General features: G+C 42.6%; 1 protein-coding gene across 2 annotated transcripts in view; it reads left to right on the forward strand.

The window, feature by feature from the left end:
• Window positions 1-107: 107 nt before the first annotated feature.
• The window catches only part of LOC136849338 (ubiquitin-protein ligase E3B), a 961,194-nt gene continuing 943,844 nt past the window's right edge, over window positions 108-17,457 (forward strand). Inside the window, exon 1 of one of the 2 annotated variants that reach the window (XM_067122700.1) lies at window positions 108-423. The gene's annotated coding sequence lies outside the window, so the exon portion shown is untranslated. The remainder of the gene's footprint in view (window positions 424-17,457) is intronic. The other variant, XM_067122699.1, reaches the window with a different exon arrangement.

Consider the following 17,457-nt stretch of genomic DNA (forward strand, 5'->3'; position numbering starts at 1 on the left):
TGAAATACAAAAGTGGAACACAAGTCATTTTAATCCGCCTGCAACCACCATATGACCAGAATTTTCTCATGACAGCTTGTCGCGTCTGCCATCTATTGGTAACCATAGTAACTGCAAAATGTAAACAAACTGATTATTTTGCGACGAAACAGTGGCAGTGGTGGAATTCCAGTCATTTGTATTGCGATTCATTTACTCTATACCATTTATTATCCCAAAAATGACATTTCAGTGTCAAATTTACGAAACTGGGAGATTTTAAAAGTTATCATTCCAGCCTGTAGAGGCACCGTAGCCAAGGCTATGAAAGCCTTTGAACTTTCCAAATGTCTTGTGAGCAGACTGATGTGCTGTGAGCTAGGAACGCGAACAGATCGTGTCCCGGCCGAAGGAGAGATCCTGTAACCTACTGGTCGGTGTCAGGTAAGCTTGTGATGTTGCTGCTGCTCAGCGTACGCTAGTGCTGCTTTTGAAGGAGGTGGTGTTTATTACCAGTCAATTATTATTAACCTCATGTCCACCCAACATGGTTGGGGACCCTTTGGGAACGCCGGGTTTTGGAAACGATGGGAGAACAACTGGACCGCCATTCGCAAGTCATTTGGGAGCTAGATGTTTAAGAAGGGATTGGCCAAGGAAACCTCTTATAAAAGGAACTTTACTAACCTAACGTACCCTAACCTAACCTAACCTAGGATGCTGTGTTACTTAGTTGGGGGGTGGAGCCCCCCAAATCCCCCAATGAAGGAAACCACTTTTTACCAAAAGCTCCTCTATAACACTGCAATAGCATTCCAGGATGGCCAACGTACAACTTCTGAGGTTAACTACATGTCAATTGCTGTTGACAAACAAAAAATAATGGTAAATTCTTAATAAGCAACCTACATACTATATAGGAAAAATAAATTTCCAAAGTACAGTAAACCCCCGTATTCGTGGGGGATGTATACTACCCCCCACCCCCCGCGAATACTTAAAACCGCTCTGAAAACACTTGGAACAGCCTATTTTGGTAGTTGAAACAAAAATAAAACCTTTAAAAATTCTTATACCTGAGTATTTTAATAGTTTTATCACAAAAAGTGCATTTAGTCATGAAAATGTTGTGGATATACAGTAATTAGTGAATATTTCTTAGTGAAAAAGACCGCGAATAGGCAGATTTTCCACGAATAATGTGTATATATGTTCCACATAGAAATCAGTGGAAGGGTTAGTCCACAAATCATGAAACTGCGAATATGAGGGGTTTACTTTAATACCTGATGCAGAGCTCTTGCTTAGTTCTACCTTGGGTAATTCTAAGCCGGTTGTCTGCAGTGAGCTAGACTATGGCAATTGATGTTTTCCTATGTTATTTTACTTGCTTTACAAGAATTTAAAGTCATATTTTGTCGGCCGGCTGTAACTAAGCTGTCATTGACCTTTGAAGACTACGCGGCTTGAATTGCCAAAGGCAGGTAAGTCTAAGCCAGCATTCTGCGGCAATCCCCCCACCCCTCCATAGCTAATACGGCAAAATTATAACCAGGAAACACCCCAAAAAATACCAACATAACGTACCCTAGAGGTATTTACTGGTTACAATTTTGCTGTATTAGCTATGGAGGTGGGGGAGAGCCTCGATGGCTCGGTTGGTAGAAGCAGCAACCTCAGACTTCATAGAAGTCTATGGCAAGGGTTCAATCCCTGCAGCCGACGGTCAGAGAGGTGGACACTTTGCTATCCGTGTAGACAGCCCGGGATTACGTATGTAATCAACGGATAGGTTTGCTGAAAGCAAATGGGTGTTACAGAATAATACACACATAAACAAAGCCACTCCAACACCTAAAACATAACAGACACCTCACACGTCTCGAACTGTCAACCTACTCATCCAGTTCTCCTCGCTGCTGGGAGAAAGGGAGCTGGGGATTTGGTAACATGTACACATTCGCTACCGGGGTCTAAGCGATGTCAGGCAGGGCAGCTGATCGAGGCTACGGCCTACCCCACCGCCAAATCCAAGTCCTTCAAAAGAAGGCATCGTGCTTACCCCATATAATAATGGGAAAAAAATGCACGTTAAAAACGAAGAAGAGCTATGGAGGTGGGAGCGGGTGGGCTTGGCGCGGAATGCTGGCTTAGACCTACCCTGCGTTAGGTAATTCAAGTCGTGTAGTCTTCAAAGGTCAATTACAGTTTAGTTACAACCGGCCGACAAAATATTACTTTAAATTCTTGTGAAGCAAGTAAAATAACATAGAAAAACGCCAATTGCCACAGTCTAGCTCACCGCGGACAGCTGGCTTAGAATTACACTACCTTGATTTTTTCTATACTTTTTTCTGATATTTCTTATGGTATCTTGGTTGCGTATTAAGAATTTACCATTATTTTTTGTCGATCAATAGTATATAATTAACCTGTAATTAACCTCAGACGTTGTATGCTGGCCATCCTGGAATGTTATCACGCATGCGTAGTGTTATAGGGGAGCTTTTGGTATATAGTGGAGTTTCCTTCACCAGGGGTTTCAGGGGACAGAGCCCCTTAATTAAGTAACACGGCCTGCTAGGTTTGGTTAGGGTACATTAGTTTAGTTCCTTTTATAATAGGTTTCCGTAGCCAACCCCTTCTTAAACAAATGGCTCCCTGATGACTTGTGTATGTGTGGAACCATTCCATAACAACAATATGGCAGTCTGGTCTTTCTCCCAATGTTTCCAAAACCCCCTTGTTCCCAAAGGGTCCCCAACCATTTTGGGTAGATAGGATGTTAATAATAATTGACCAACAATAAACAACACCACCTCCTTCATCAGCAACGCTGAAAGTATAGGAAAAAATGATTTCCAAGGTAATAGTCCGTGCAGAGCTCTTGCTTAGAAATACCAAAGGTGGTGTTATTGTCAGACAATTGTTATTAACCTCATAACTATCCAGCGTGGTTAAGGACTTTGGGAATCTGTGGTTTTGGAAACGGGAGAAAGACAGGCTGCCATGTTGTTGTTATGGAATGGTTCTGCGCATGCGGAAGTCATCAGGGAGCCATATGTTTAAGAAAGGTTTGGCTAAGGCAACCTATTATAAAAGGAACTATACTAACCTAACCTAACCTCTCAGGCCGTGTTACTTAGTTGGGGGGGGCTCTGCCACCGGACCCCCAATGAAGAACACTCCACTTATTAACAAAAGCTCCCCTCTAACACTGCGCATGCGCAATGGCATTCCAGGATGGCCAACATACAATTTCTGAGGTTAAGTACAGGTTAATTACAGTTGACCAACAAAAAATAATGGTAAATTCATGCTAGGCAACCAAAATACTATGGGGAAAATAAATTCCAACGTTCTACCGATGCTGCTAAAATGTAAGAAGTTTGAATTGGTTTAGTCTGGTATTTAAGTAGATATTCCGAGGTGAGCAGCGTAGGAACAGAACCACTGTCGTAAACCAGGGACTGCCTGTATTTGGTCAGCAAGGGGCTCTTCCAGGTATTGAGGAATTCTTCTGGTGATTCAGAGGCTGAGGAAGTGTTTTGCACGACAGGTGAAACCTGAGAGGATTGTCTTGGTCATACAAGAGAAAATTCATGTGGTTCAAAACCCCTTTGACAAATTGCGACCACAACAAGTCCATCGACTTTGGTTTCCTTCAGGGGTCACCAAAAAAAACCTTCAATGGCTGGCAAACTACTCACAGTGAAGAAAGTTCTTGAGATCGTAAAACTGCCAAATCACACGGATGATCCCTGGAAAAAACTCCCAGAGTCACGCTGTGATCTCTGTACCATTTGAGTATACAGCTGGTTCAGTCCACAGATCAAATCTAGAGTACAGTGGACCCCCGCCTATTCGCAGTTCTGGATATGTGGCTTCACCTATTTGTGGTATTTTTCATAGAGAAATATTCACAAATTACTGTATTTTCATATAATTTTCGTGACTAAATGCACTTTTTATGATGAAACAATGAAAATATTCAGGTATCAGCATCTTTAGAGGGTTTTTTGATGTTTGGAACTATCACAATAGGCAGTTATAAGCATTTTTATAGGCGTGTCAAGTATTCGCGGATTTTAGCTATTCACAGGGGGGTAGTGGTACGCATCCACCGCGAATACCGGGGGTTGACTGCATATGTTTTTGTAGACATCGTCGAAAATCGTAAGAAAACCTTAGAAAACATTACTATTAATCCTTTGGGTGTCTTGAAAACATTATAATCTGCATTTTTAGTGACTTTTTCATAAAAAAACTCTAAATTTTGATTATTCTGCCGTTTTGGAGCCATACTTCTTCCATCCAATTGGCATCAAAACCCTGGAACATGCGTCGTAAGCTTGGAACATCGTAAGCCGAACCTGTCATAACCCCTGGGGACTGCCTGTATGTTGACCTGGTGTTTGGGCCCATTGCTGAATGCCTTCCTGCAGAGGGAGCTTCCCTACCACAGGGCGTGACAATGGAATCAACTGTCATGGCAGCATTCCATACAGTTCCCTGGATGGATCTTTGTTCCATTACATGGCCAAGATTGCTTCTTCCTCTTCAGGGTCTCATAGTTCCGTAGAGGAAGTCACATTCAGGAGACTGATATTGTCTAAAGGTAGAACCTTTTTCTACCTAGCCAACCAGACAGCTGTCTCGACTCAGGTTACCAGGTTTGTTGGTTATGAGTCGGCATTGGTACTTGGGAACAAACCGATACTTGGTTCTGGGTAGTGGTAGAAGTGGATGCCTTGAGTGACATGGGTAGGATCAAGGTTGATCTCTGTTTTCACTGGGCAGTGGCCAAGACCTACAGGTCTTTGCATGATTCTGCAGCTCTGCCTTCGGGCCAGGCTATCCCATCCTCTCCAGTTCCAAGGAAGCCCCAGGCCTGCAAAGGAATACCTAGTCTTCGTCTACACTACCAGAATGGTGTGCAGCAGCGCTCCTTTTAGCCCCCTATCCACCCCAGAGCAGGGCAAGGGTATGAGGAAAGGGGAAGGACGCTTAGGGCAATGTTCTTTTCTACCTTCTACTTTGAAGAGGGGGTACCTGACAAGCCATGAAGCAACATGGCACTGTATGGTGCGGAAACCTTTAAATTCCCACCACCCCTCTCCGATGTGCTGATGTGCAGTCCACCTCCAGACTTCAGTTATGGCTCATCGTCAACCTCGTCCTTGAGAAAAGGTGAAGGGGTTGCTGAAGGCAGTACTGTTAGTACTCATTAGGATACGTATTTCAGAATACATATCCATCTTATGTCTGGGGACAAGAGGCGACTTCTCTAATTTGCTGGGACTTGGCAGGCTTGTCCAAGTTTGAGAAACCCAATCTCACACTTGGGCAGAACACTTATTGTCCTGACATGCTGGTGTTATGGTGTCCTGACATGCTGGTGTTATGGTCTCAGTCCCATATCAGCAGGTTCAGAGAAGAGTACAGTTATTCCTGTCTCTAAAGGAACAACCAGCCTGACAGTAACATCTTCATTCAACCTGTCCCCTTGGGGGAGCCGGGCCCTCATGAGTGGCTTACTCCACCTTCTCTCTCTTCATTGAAGAATGCAGGAGTTCTAGTCTCTGACAAGGGACCCTCTATTCCTTTCCATTACTCCAGAGGAGAAAATGCCTGGTGGCTAGACGACAGGAACCGCGCTGGAGTGTCTTTTCACACTCCCCCTCCCTCCCATCATGTCCCCGTTCTCAGGTGCATCAACCGAGGGAAGAGGCATACACCTGGAAGAGTCTCTGCTTTCAGGTGAGCAGAATCGGAATGGCAAACACCTCCACATCAATATCCTGGAACTCAAGACAGCTTCCTTAAGTCTTCAAGAGATTCAGGATCTTAGTAAGCTACTCTATGGTGCTGATGTGTGTCAGTACCCCCATCGCCATTAGAGTAACTTTTGTCAACAAACAACCGGTGATACTGGTTACATGTTGACGGCGCAAGTGTATGAGTGGGCAGTTAGCCAGATACATTCCAGGGAACTGAAATGTATTGGCAAATAAGCTCAGTCACGTGTGTCAGATGGTAGGGATTTGGCCATTACACCCAGACATTGCTCAGATTTCCCAATCTTTGGAACCTCCCAACAATAGATCAACACAACAGAAGCTGTCAGTGTGCTGTTCCATCATTCTACTTCCTTGTTTGTTGGTAGAAACATCTCCCAACACCCATGGAACAATCTTGAGGCCTCGGAAGAGGCAAAAGGGATCTGTCAATTGCTGTCCCCTGTCTAAGGATATGGGGACCATTGTACTGGGCTCTTTGGACCCCCGTGGCACGGGAGCAACAGAGGCAAGGGTCTCCACAGACACCCATGCCACCGACACCGGTCCCCAGAAGTCACCTTCCCAGGCCAGTGAAAAACCTTCCACCACTCCAGGGACTCCTGAGACCCCATGTATCAGTAGCAACTGTTGCATGGGATTCCACGAACGCCCATGCCACGGGAATTACACGTGCACGAGTTCCGTGAATACATGTGTCACCAGAGGTGCACTGTTCTCCACGGACACCTGTGTCACCAGAGATGCATGGGGCTCCAGTGAGCCCCCATGTCACCAATATCAGCCCTGGGAAATCATTTCCCCAGGCAGGTAAGGTTCTTCTGCCACTGCACAGAGTCCCACAGACTCCCATGACACCAGTAGGACCCCATGATACCAGTGGGACTCCCATGACCCAGGCCCCACTTATCAAGAGAGAGTGAAGGCCCAGCACATAGGTGCAGCCTCACCCCCCCTGCTTGTTCTCGCATGGAATGGTGCCAGGGTCCCAGAAAGGTGATGCAGACCCACAGGTAAGCTCACCCAGAGAAAGAGGTCTCCTACTTAGTCTTCTTGTCTGTAGAGGCCTTGGCCTCGAGGAAGACTACAGCACTCAAAGAGATGAGGTTCTGTCATGGTGGAGTTTCTCCTGGAACTGGTTGGTAGTGATCGTAACAAGATACTACTGTGTCCAGTTAGAGTGCTACGCTACTATCTTTAGAGGACTCGACTATCTCAGACTTGAGTGTCGATGGCTCTTCATTAGTACTGGCTCGACTAAGAAAGAAATGTGCAAGAACATGATTTCTTTGTAGCCTCGTGATGCTGTCATATGTGTGGACTCTACTCCCAACATGTGGCCAGGAGTTTGTTCCAAGCACCTCATGAGGATGTGGACATTGGTCCATCCCTTGCACTCTGGAAGAACATGTCAGTTTTACAGGAATTAGAAGAGAAAACAGTCTAGGCTGTCCACTCTCATGTCTTTCTACCTTCAGGATGTTGCCCACAGGCCCTGGGACACCTTTTCCTTGGGTCCTTTGGTGGCTGCTCAACAAGTTCTGTAGCTTGCCCAGCTCCCATATTGGACAGTTTGCATCTCGTGTAAGGTGTTCGGTGGCAAACAGCAAATGTGAGTAGGGGACTGGGCCCTTAGCTTCTCTCTATTATCTTTCCACTCTCGTAGAGAGAGGTGAGTAGCCATCAGTCACATGCTGGTCGGGCGGGCCATGCAAGTGACCCTACATAACCGACTACCCTGTCTACAATCTGAGATAGATTAATAAATGCAAGTCCTCTCCTCACTCTAGCAAGGGGAGAGAGAGGCTGACAGTAAAACAAACCTGTTGGTTACGTCTAGTTCTAGTGTCTCTGACACTCTGGGTTCATCCTAGTCTTTTCTGAAGCAATGTTGCTACACACACATTAATTTGAAAGGTCCAGAAGTCTGACAATTGAACACATGGTCGTTAACACTTTAGTTCAATATGTCAGACGTATGGTCTCCTTCCTTCGCTCTTACATGACCAGGAAGGAGACCCAGGTGAGGCAAACTACCAGTCAGTTCAGAAGCTTACTCAGAATCCTTCCACCAAGGAAGTAAGTCTTCCTCATGTAAAGACCAGAGGTTTGTATATTGTGTTGGAACGAATGACAAATTTTGAAAGCATATACCTGTAATTTGTATTTTTATGTAACTTACCCAGTAATTACTTAGCTAAGAGTTTCTCTTGCCTCGGCAGATCAAATGAAAAAATTCGCAGGTTAGCACTTCAGTTTAGTACAGGTGACTGGTCTTGCCCACTAACAAGAGTACCAGGAACTACTCGGCAAATACTTGTCATTATGTTTCTGCTGACGCTCGAGTCAACACAGAGTGTCTTTGTCAGCTTTTTTCTTAAATTTAGTAGCCAGAGACCGGATTTTGGTGATGTTTTATCGCTGGTTTTGGGTAGCCTTCAAGCTTACAGCATTCAGGATAGTTTTGATTGTTTTGTTTAAGTTGTCATATTTCATAACAGTCGCGAATTCGTAATCAATTGTGTAACAACCGGTAGCATAGTTTAACCAACGCTGTTGCCTTTACTGGTGAATGTAAACATTGTGTTCATTGCCGAACCAGTAATCATGATTTTGTATAGTTATCTGCAAGTCTCAGTCTTAGTTAGAATTTGAGACTTGTATGTATGATGATACTGTGTGTACTTCGTCTTGATCGGTAAATGTTAATTTCCTTTTCTGAATAGCGTAATTATTAGAAACAAAGTTTTGCGTTTGCTACCTTTTTTTTTTTTCGATTAGCGAAAAATTTTAATATTGCGTTATCTACCCAACCAGTATTTTTGTAAATGAAATGCATAATTGTAAGTCTCAAATAATGTCTGACAGTAATTGAGATATGTATATATCATGGTATTCTGTGTACAGTAAACCCCCGTATTCACAGGGAATGCATTCCAGACCCCCCCGCAAATAGCTAAAACCCACAAATACTTAGAACCCCCCTCTAAAATTGCTTATAACTGTCTACCATGAAAGGTCAAACACCAAAGTATGCCTAAAAATACCAACCTACATCAAATATACATTAAACTATTACCTTATTACTGTATTAATCTTTGAAATTATATTATTATTAATGTAATTTCCAAGCCATCTTAAACATTTTATCATTAAAAAAATATGTACGTACTGTATGGCTTACAGCTGTAGGTGAAAATAATCCAGTCACCCCCTATGTATTCAGCCACGCGCATTTTCTTTCATACAGTTACAAGCCGTCCCGGGACTTTTAAGAGGGGAACCACTGGTGTTTATACGTAATTCACAAAGAGAGAGAGAGAGAGAGACAAAAAATAAAAAAATATGTATGCACAATTTAAAAAATTTAATACTACGTACATATTAAGATTACTACATATGTAAATCATACGGGTACTCACCAGAGATGAATGTTGATTAAAGATGATGATGATGAATTCGCTATGCGGTCCGATGAATGATGAGGATATGACTGCACAGCAAAGCAGAGGAGTTACAACTCATCTGACAGCGCCTCTTCACCTTCAGGAGGCGCTTCGGGAGGCACTTCTTCAGTTGATTTGGGAGACACTACTTCAGGCGATTGGGGAGACACTTCTTCAGGCGATTTGAGAGGCACTACTTCAGGTGATTTGGGGAGCTTTGGAGGGCCTTTTTTTGTCTTTTTGATGAACATGGTGATAGGCAGCTGCTATCGCTGCTTCTTCATGGTGGTGAGGGCTTGATTATAGGGTTCCAGTTCAAAATCAAGGATGTTTGAAAACTTTAAGGAGCATTCCATATAAGGATCCCATGTTGAAACATGCTCCTGTGTATCCTTAATCATTATTTTAACGTGGGACAGATGTTCCCAAGTCAGACCACCCTCCTCTTCCTCCTGCTCCTCCCCTGAACTTGGCATATTTTCTTCCTCACTGGCAGACTTCGTCAGGTCTTCCAAATCCTGGTCCGTCAGGGGGTTAGAGTGAGTACCAATGAGGGTGCCAACTTCATCCTCAATGATGTCCTCGAAGCCTTCTCCACCTAGAATCCTCGGCAACTGGACAGCCTTACTAATGGCCAAATGTTGAATTTCTTCAGGAGAAAAGCCCCTGTGGTCATGAACACACTCCAGCCACAACTTGTTCCAGCACGTGTTCAGGGTCTCCTTCTTCATGTCATTCAGTGATCGGTTGATGATGGTCAGACGTGGCAATCGTGAATTTACGCCAATAAGCTTTTAGCGTAAATTCACTGTCATTGTCCATTGCATCCACAAGGTGCTAGAGGGAGTTCCCGGTATAGAGTGCCTTGAAGGCATGGATCACACCCTGGTCCATAGGCTGGAGGAGGGAGGTGGTGTTGGGAGGGAGGAACTCAAGCTGGACTCCCTTGTAGTAAAGATCGAAAGGGTGGCCACCAGCATTATCCGTGATCAGCAACACCTTGAACTCCATGCCCAAGTCATTCAGGTATTGCCCAACTTGAGGGATGAAGCTCTGATGGAACCAGTACTCTGTAAGGACGTTGGTGATCAAGGCCGTAGGGTTATGCATGCAGAACACAGGAAGCAATTCCTTGTTCTTATTCTTGAGGGCCCTGGGGTTTGCAGCCTTGTAAATGAGGCCTGGTTTAAGCATGAAATCAGCCGCATTCCCACACATGATGAGGGTAACCCTATCCTGGGCCTTGAATCCTGAGGCTTTAGCTTCGTCCTTCATGAGGTATGTCCAGGAAGGCATCTTCTTCCAGAACAGGTCAGTCTCATCCATATTGAACACCTGTTCTGGATGGTAGCCCTTCTCCTCGGTGATTTTCTTGAAGGTCTCCGGATATTTCGTGGCTGCTTCAATGTCTGCAGAAGCTGATTCCCCTTGCAAAGTAACAGACTTGAGGTGGAACCACCCCTTGCTAGCCTGGAAACCTTGAGGTGCTAATGATGGTCCTGCTTTGGGCTCTTCCTCCTCTCCTTCATCTTCTTCTTCTACTTCTGTAGGCGCTGGTTCATCAAAGCCTAAGAATTCTAATTTCCCTTCTTCATCGCCTTTCTCTGCCTGTTCTATGTTGTCGCCTTCCGTAACAGTTGATAAGTGCTGGTAGAGTTGTCGCTCTTTCTCGTGAATGATGTTGGAGTCAAGGGGCACATTCTTCTTCCGGCAGTCCTTTATCCAGAATGCCAGTGGAGATTCCATCTTCATGATTGTTTTATCCTGCACTGTCACAACTGTCTTTGCACTAATGAAGTACTGTAGCTCATACTCACAGACTTTCGTATCTCTGCCTCTTTCTTCTTTATATATCTCACTGTGCTCTCATTAACATTAAAATAGCGGCCAACCGCGGCAAAACTTTTGCCCTCCTTTAACATGTCAAGAACTTTCACCTTTTCCTTGAGTTTTGTAACCATCTTCTTTCTTTTAGACTCTTTGCCAAAAATCTTTGAAGAAGCAAGACGTTTGTCAGGAGGCATTTTAGGGCCGAATACCGCTGATGCACAAAGATTAAGAAACCAAACATAAAGATGCGCGATTTCACACGGTAAGAAGATGCTGCGAACTATGCATGAACAGAGAAGGATGCCGTAGATGTGGTCTCCCAGAATTCTATGTTTGCGAGTTGGTCGTGAAAGTTCAGCCAATCAACACCAAGTGAACAGACAATGAGCACCAAGGAAAATGAATGGCGCTTCTGGATTGGCTGCTTTGCAGATGACAGCCAATAGCGTGTTGAGTATCATTGGTCTTGGGTACACAGCATCCAGCATCTCGAGTTCTTTATATTTGCAGAGAGGTGGCTTGGGTGAAGCACTTGTAAGAAAAACAAATATATGTTATTGAAATTTTGCTGTGTTTACATTAATATGTTATAGTACTGTAATATTTGAACATTAGTAAATCTTTTTTCATCATACAAAATGTACTTACAGTAGTCATGGATATACTTAGTATGTACATGAAAATGCTACGTACCGCAGATGTAAACATACGTACCCTGCTATTCCTGTTGTCTTACGTATTTTAGATATGCTCTACGTACTGCCTGTAGTACTACGTATGATCCTGAAAACACTTTTTGTGTGTAATATTTAAAAATCATCCTACAACAAAACATTTAATAAAATGTACAGTACTGTATGTGCAGAATATCAGTGTTAGTATATGTATACACAGTAGTACCGTGCATATACTGTAGTGGCAAATGACCCAATATAACTCGTTTCATTGCTATCTCTCGTTAGTGTGTTTTGCGTGTACAGTACTATGGACTAAGAATATTTTCTGAAATTGTGCATTAAGATGTCCTCTAAATGCTCTGCTTCTTCTAAGGCCTCTGGCAAAGAGCCTACAATTAATGACTGATGAGGATAAAGTAGACATGATTGTTATGTTAACCCTTAAACACTGAAGCCCTATTTACAAAAACGTCTCCCGTATGCCGGCGGCCTCCGAGAGGTAGCGCCGAAGCGGAAAAAAAGTTTTTTCAAAAAATCACAGCACGCTTAGTTTTTAAGATTAAGAGTTCATTTTTGGCTCCTTTTTTTCTCATTGCCTGAAGTTTAGTATGCAACCATCAGAAATGAAAAAAAATATCATTATCATATAGAAATATTGGAATATATGACAGCGAAAAAAAAAAACTCGTATATAATTGTATACAAATCGCGCTGTAAGCAAAATGGTTAAAGCTAATGAGTTAATTTTTTTTAGTTGTATTGTACACTAAATTGCAATGATTTTGGTATATAACAGATTGTAAAACGATTAAAGCAACACAGAGAAAATATTATCACAAAATGATGCATGAATTCGTAACATGGGTAAAAAACTTTTTTCAAAAAAAAAATCGAAATATTTCTAAACTTTCCAATTGTTTCAAAATTGTTGATTGATTATTACTAGACTGTAAGTTTGTTACCTTACAATTGCATTTTTTGACCATTTCGATTGAGTTAAAGTTGACCGAAGGTTGATTTTTTTCTATTTATCGTTATTTATATGAAAATATTTCACAAATGGTAAAAGCTAAAAGCATAATTTATTTTTTTGTTGTATTCTACATGAAATTGCGCACATTTTGATGTATAACACTTTATGTAACGAATAATATAAAACGGCGAAAAAATTACGACAAGGTGACTCAAGAAATGCTAGGATTTTTAGCGGAGTTTGTGCGCGCGGATGGAAGGAAAGTTTTTTTCAAAAATTCACCATAAATCGAAATATTGTGCCAGAGACTTTCCGTTTGTTGCAAAATGAAGGTAAAGGATTGATTGTTACTAGAATGTAAGAATTTTGGCTTATGATTGCGTTTTTCGAGCATTTCGATCGAGTCAAAGTTGACCGAAGGTTGATTTTTTTCTATTTATCATTATTTATATGAAAATATTTCACAAATGGTAAAAGCTAAAAGCATGATTTATTTTTTGTTGTATTCTACATGAAATTGCGCACATTTTGATGTATAACACTTTATGTAACGAATAATATAAAACGGCGAAAAAATTACGACAATGTGACTCAAGAAATGCTAGGATTTTTAGCGGAGTTTGTCTTGCATGGATGGAAAAAAGTTTTTTCAAAAATTCACCATAAATCGAAATATTGTGCTGAGACTTTCCGTTTGTTGCAGAATAAAGGTAAATGATTGATCGTTACTAGAATGTAAGAATTTTGGCTTATGATTGCGTTTTTCGAGCATTTCAGTCGAGTCAAAATTGACTGAATGTTAAAATTTTGTCAGTTATTGTGATTTAAATGAAAATATTTCAAAATTGTTAAGAGCTAAAATAATGATTTATTTTTTTTTTATTCTACATGAAATTGCGCACATTTTGATGTATAACACTTTATGTAACAAATAATATAAAACAGCGAAAAAATTACGACAAAGTGACTCAAGAAATGCCAGGATTTTCAGCGAAGGAAAAAGTTTTTTTCAAAAATTTATGGATGCCCCTCAGGACACCCCGATGCTTCCTAGGAGTCGTAAAAGGCACGGGATGTGGTCCTTGGTCAGATTCGGTCACACATGGGCGAACAACACGGCGCTGAGAAGCTGGGTCACTTTGGCTGCTGGGTCCTTCTCCAGCATCCCAGTCTAAAACTCGTCTCACACGCTCACTACCGACAGGCAGTATGCGCCTTTCACGGTTCTGACGGCTTTGTGACATCTCTGCAAACGTCCTGTTGCAGCACGAATACGCAAACACTCGCCAAAGTTCTGCAAAACACGGATGCGTCAAAAAATCGCTCCCGCAAGGTCCGACGCTGATGCTATCTGGTGCGAGAAGGGGGAATTCACGCATGCGTGTCTGGGTGACGCTTATAAACAAAACAACAGCTTGATCCGTGAACTCCCAGCATCCCTCAAGGCACGTGATTTGAAACCTTCCGCAAACTAGGCCTATAATTATTTTTCCGCAAAATTTAAAAAAAGCATTTTCAGTCGACATATGCTACGTCCACTTGACATCTGACAGACAATTTTAGTCAACGTATGGTACGTCCATTAAGCGTTTAAGGGTTAAGAGAGGGCAAAAGTCATGGAGAGGTAGCAGCCCATTATGTCATGACATTAATTGCGGTCGCCTTTATTGAGCATGAACAAGGTAAAATACTCATGCAGCCCTACCGTACCATCTTCGTTGCCATGTTCAAATACCTTAACATGACAGCGCTTCCGGAAACCCCTGACAAAGCACCTCCTGAAGAAGGTGAAGAGGTGCCTCAGACAAGATGTAACTCCTCTGCTTTGCTGTGCAGCCATATCCCCATCGTCATTCATCGTACTGCATCGCTAATTCATCATCATCATCTACAGTATACTATAATCAACATTCATCACGAGTTACTGCCCATATGATTTAACCTTATTATATATTATTATTACAGGTACCCAGTGTAGTATTACATATTATTATTTAATTTTATTACTGTTATATGTACTGTAGTATTATTATTAATTTACATTATTATTTAATGTTATTATACAATAAATAGTATGAAAATACAGAATATTGCTATACGAAAAAGACAAAAAATCTGCACCCACAAATAGGCAGGTTCCCCGCGAATATTTTTGTAGATATGTGCCACAGAAAAACCTGTGAATACATGAGTTTTCCCGCAAATAAATTTTAGATAGGTTCCACAGAAAAATCCGCGAATTGTGAGACCGTGAATATGGGGGATTTACTGTACTTCATCTTGGCCTGTAAAGGTTAACTTTCCTTTTCTGAGTACGTAGTGTAGTAAATGTAACCTTGTATTTGCTAGCGGACTGATATTTTGAGAATGAAATACATACTACGAGTCTCAAATAGTATTTGATAAGTATTGAGATATGTATTTATGATGGTGCTCTGTGTACTTCAACTTTGGTTGGTAAAAGTTAACTTTCCTTTTCCGAGTAGCATAAAAAAAACCTATTTTTTTCACCACCAGACCGATATTTTCAGTACTGAAATGCAAATCTGTAAGTCTCAATTAGCATTTGAAAGAAATTGAGATATTTGTATAGTGGTACTCTGTGTACTTCATAAATGTATCCTTAAAGAATTAATTGAACATATTATTACACTTTCCTTTGCAGAGAGCTGAAAAGTGTAAGGGCAGGAACGCAGTGGGAGAGAATTGTGCTCAATGTTTTGGTTATGATGAGGTTTCGAAGGATGACAGGAATCATGAAGAGTTCCACATTTTTTAGCTCCTTCTATGAGCGCCCAGTAGCGCTCTCCTGCTCGAGCTACTGGCTTGACTGGCGCCAACTGCAGTACGCTTGGTGCCAGCTTTCTTGGCTTGACATCCACTTTTGGGCGCTCGAGACTCACTCTCTGGTGCCTCGGCATCCGCTTTCAGGCACTCGGCACCAGTTACTGAGATCCTGGCGCCATCTCTCTCATACTGCTAACCTTCTTACCCATTTTATCCACTTGCTCCCACACCTGGCTCCCTCGCTTCCTTCTCGTGCCATTGCCGGTCTTGTAATAGGTTAACAGATGTTAACCTTGTGATAGTGAAGTGTGAAGTGGAGGAGGTTCTACTCATCCCCCGATTCTCCTAGACAAAGGTCCCTTTCATACTCCCCTAAACTTGGGAGGAGACATACTGGAAGACCAAGGGAGGTCGGGGGTTTTACAACTGGAAGACCAAGGGAGGTCGGGGGGTTTACACATGGGGTATTCGCCCCCTCAGTCGAGCCTGTTGCCAGTCCCAGGTATCGACAGACCACCACTGAAAAGGCGTCTTACTGGATGTGTAGTGGAGGGTGTGGCTATCAGGCCCTATCGGCTCTCCTAAACCTAGTCCCTGTCAGACTTCCCTAAACCTGGGAGGAGGCATACTGTCAGTCCATGGGAGTCTGAAGGGGTTTTGCTCCCGGATAGTTGCCCCTCAGTCGAACCTGCTGTCCGCAGGTGTTGACGGACAGCCATGGGAAAGGCGTCCATAGAGATGTGCCTTTTTTTAGGGATAGTCCAGTGTAGAAAAATGCAGATGGCATTTTTCTAATGAAAAGCGGCCATTGAAGAGGCATTTTTTCTTTCTTCGCTCTTCTCCGCTCTCCTGTGAGCGTCTAATGGGACAGCCTTGTGCTTTTTTCTCCTGAACTTCTGGTTGTGGATCGCCAGTTTTGATGCCAAATGGAACATCAGTATACGAGCATTCTTTTTGTCCGCTTCCATAGCTCCCATTAAGTGCCCGAGCACCTAATAGCACCTGAACTTCCAGTAGGAGCTCCTCTTCATATAGAGCTCACAGCACCAGCTCTCTTGCGTCTGGTGCTATCCTACCAGTGGCTGACGCCAGTCTCTCTTTAGCTTGGCGCCTGTCTCTTCTGGGAACATACTGTTGTTCTTTTTTGAGCACAATTTCCAATTGAAAGCTGGGCTCTGGTCTTCAAGTGGTGGACGCGTCTTTGATCATTGGATGTCTTCTGTGTAGTGTTGGACTCCCTCCTTTGAACACCATACAAATGGTCTCAGGCGATTTTGTATCTTTTCAGCCTCTTCGAAAATCATTACAGGACTTGATGTTTTGACCTTCACCTAGAGTTCCAGATGACTGAATTGCTCTCTTTTGTGACATCAATTGGTGTCTGATAGCACTGTCCTTTGCAGACAGGGACTTTGATGTACGGATTTTGAGCTAGTTGAAGAGAGCTATCACCTATAAAGGGAGTTTGGAACCTAACTTTGGTTTGCAAGGGAGCAAGACAAGTGTTCTTTGTCCATTACCTCCTCTGATCCTTAGATGGATTAGTTCTCCTGGCTGAAACTCTTGTCAAGATTGGAAGTAAGGTCTCTCGTGACTGACCTCAGGAGCAGGGGCTAAGAAGATAGGAGCCTCTAAAGTGTTGCCAAGAGACATCACTTCGGCTGGCCCCTTAATCCTGTCCTATTCAGTAAGGACAGTTAAGTTAGTATTTGGAGATCTCCACTCCTTTGTTGAGATCCTAAGAAGGGAACCTTGCTTGTTTTTCTTCTACTGGGAGAAAAACCCAGCCACTATCAGCCCTGTTTTCTTATTTCAATTATTTTCTTTTCGCAAAGGAAAACGATTCCAGGTAACACAAATTCTGAATAAATAAGCAGAAAAACTTATATTGAATTCTATTCATTAAATATTGTGAAACAGAAAATCAAAATATAAAATACTTAAGAGGTTACAGCAATGAAAAACTT

The sequence above is a fragment of the Macrobrachium rosenbergii genome, chromosome 20 (genome assembly GCF_040412425.1).
Source record: "Macrobrachium rosenbergii isolate ZJJX-2024 chromosome 20, ASM4041242v1, whole genome shotgun sequence".
NCBI classification, from domain to species: Eukaryota; Metazoa; Arthropoda; class Malacostraca; order Decapoda; family Palaemonidae; genus Macrobrachium; species Macrobrachium rosenbergii.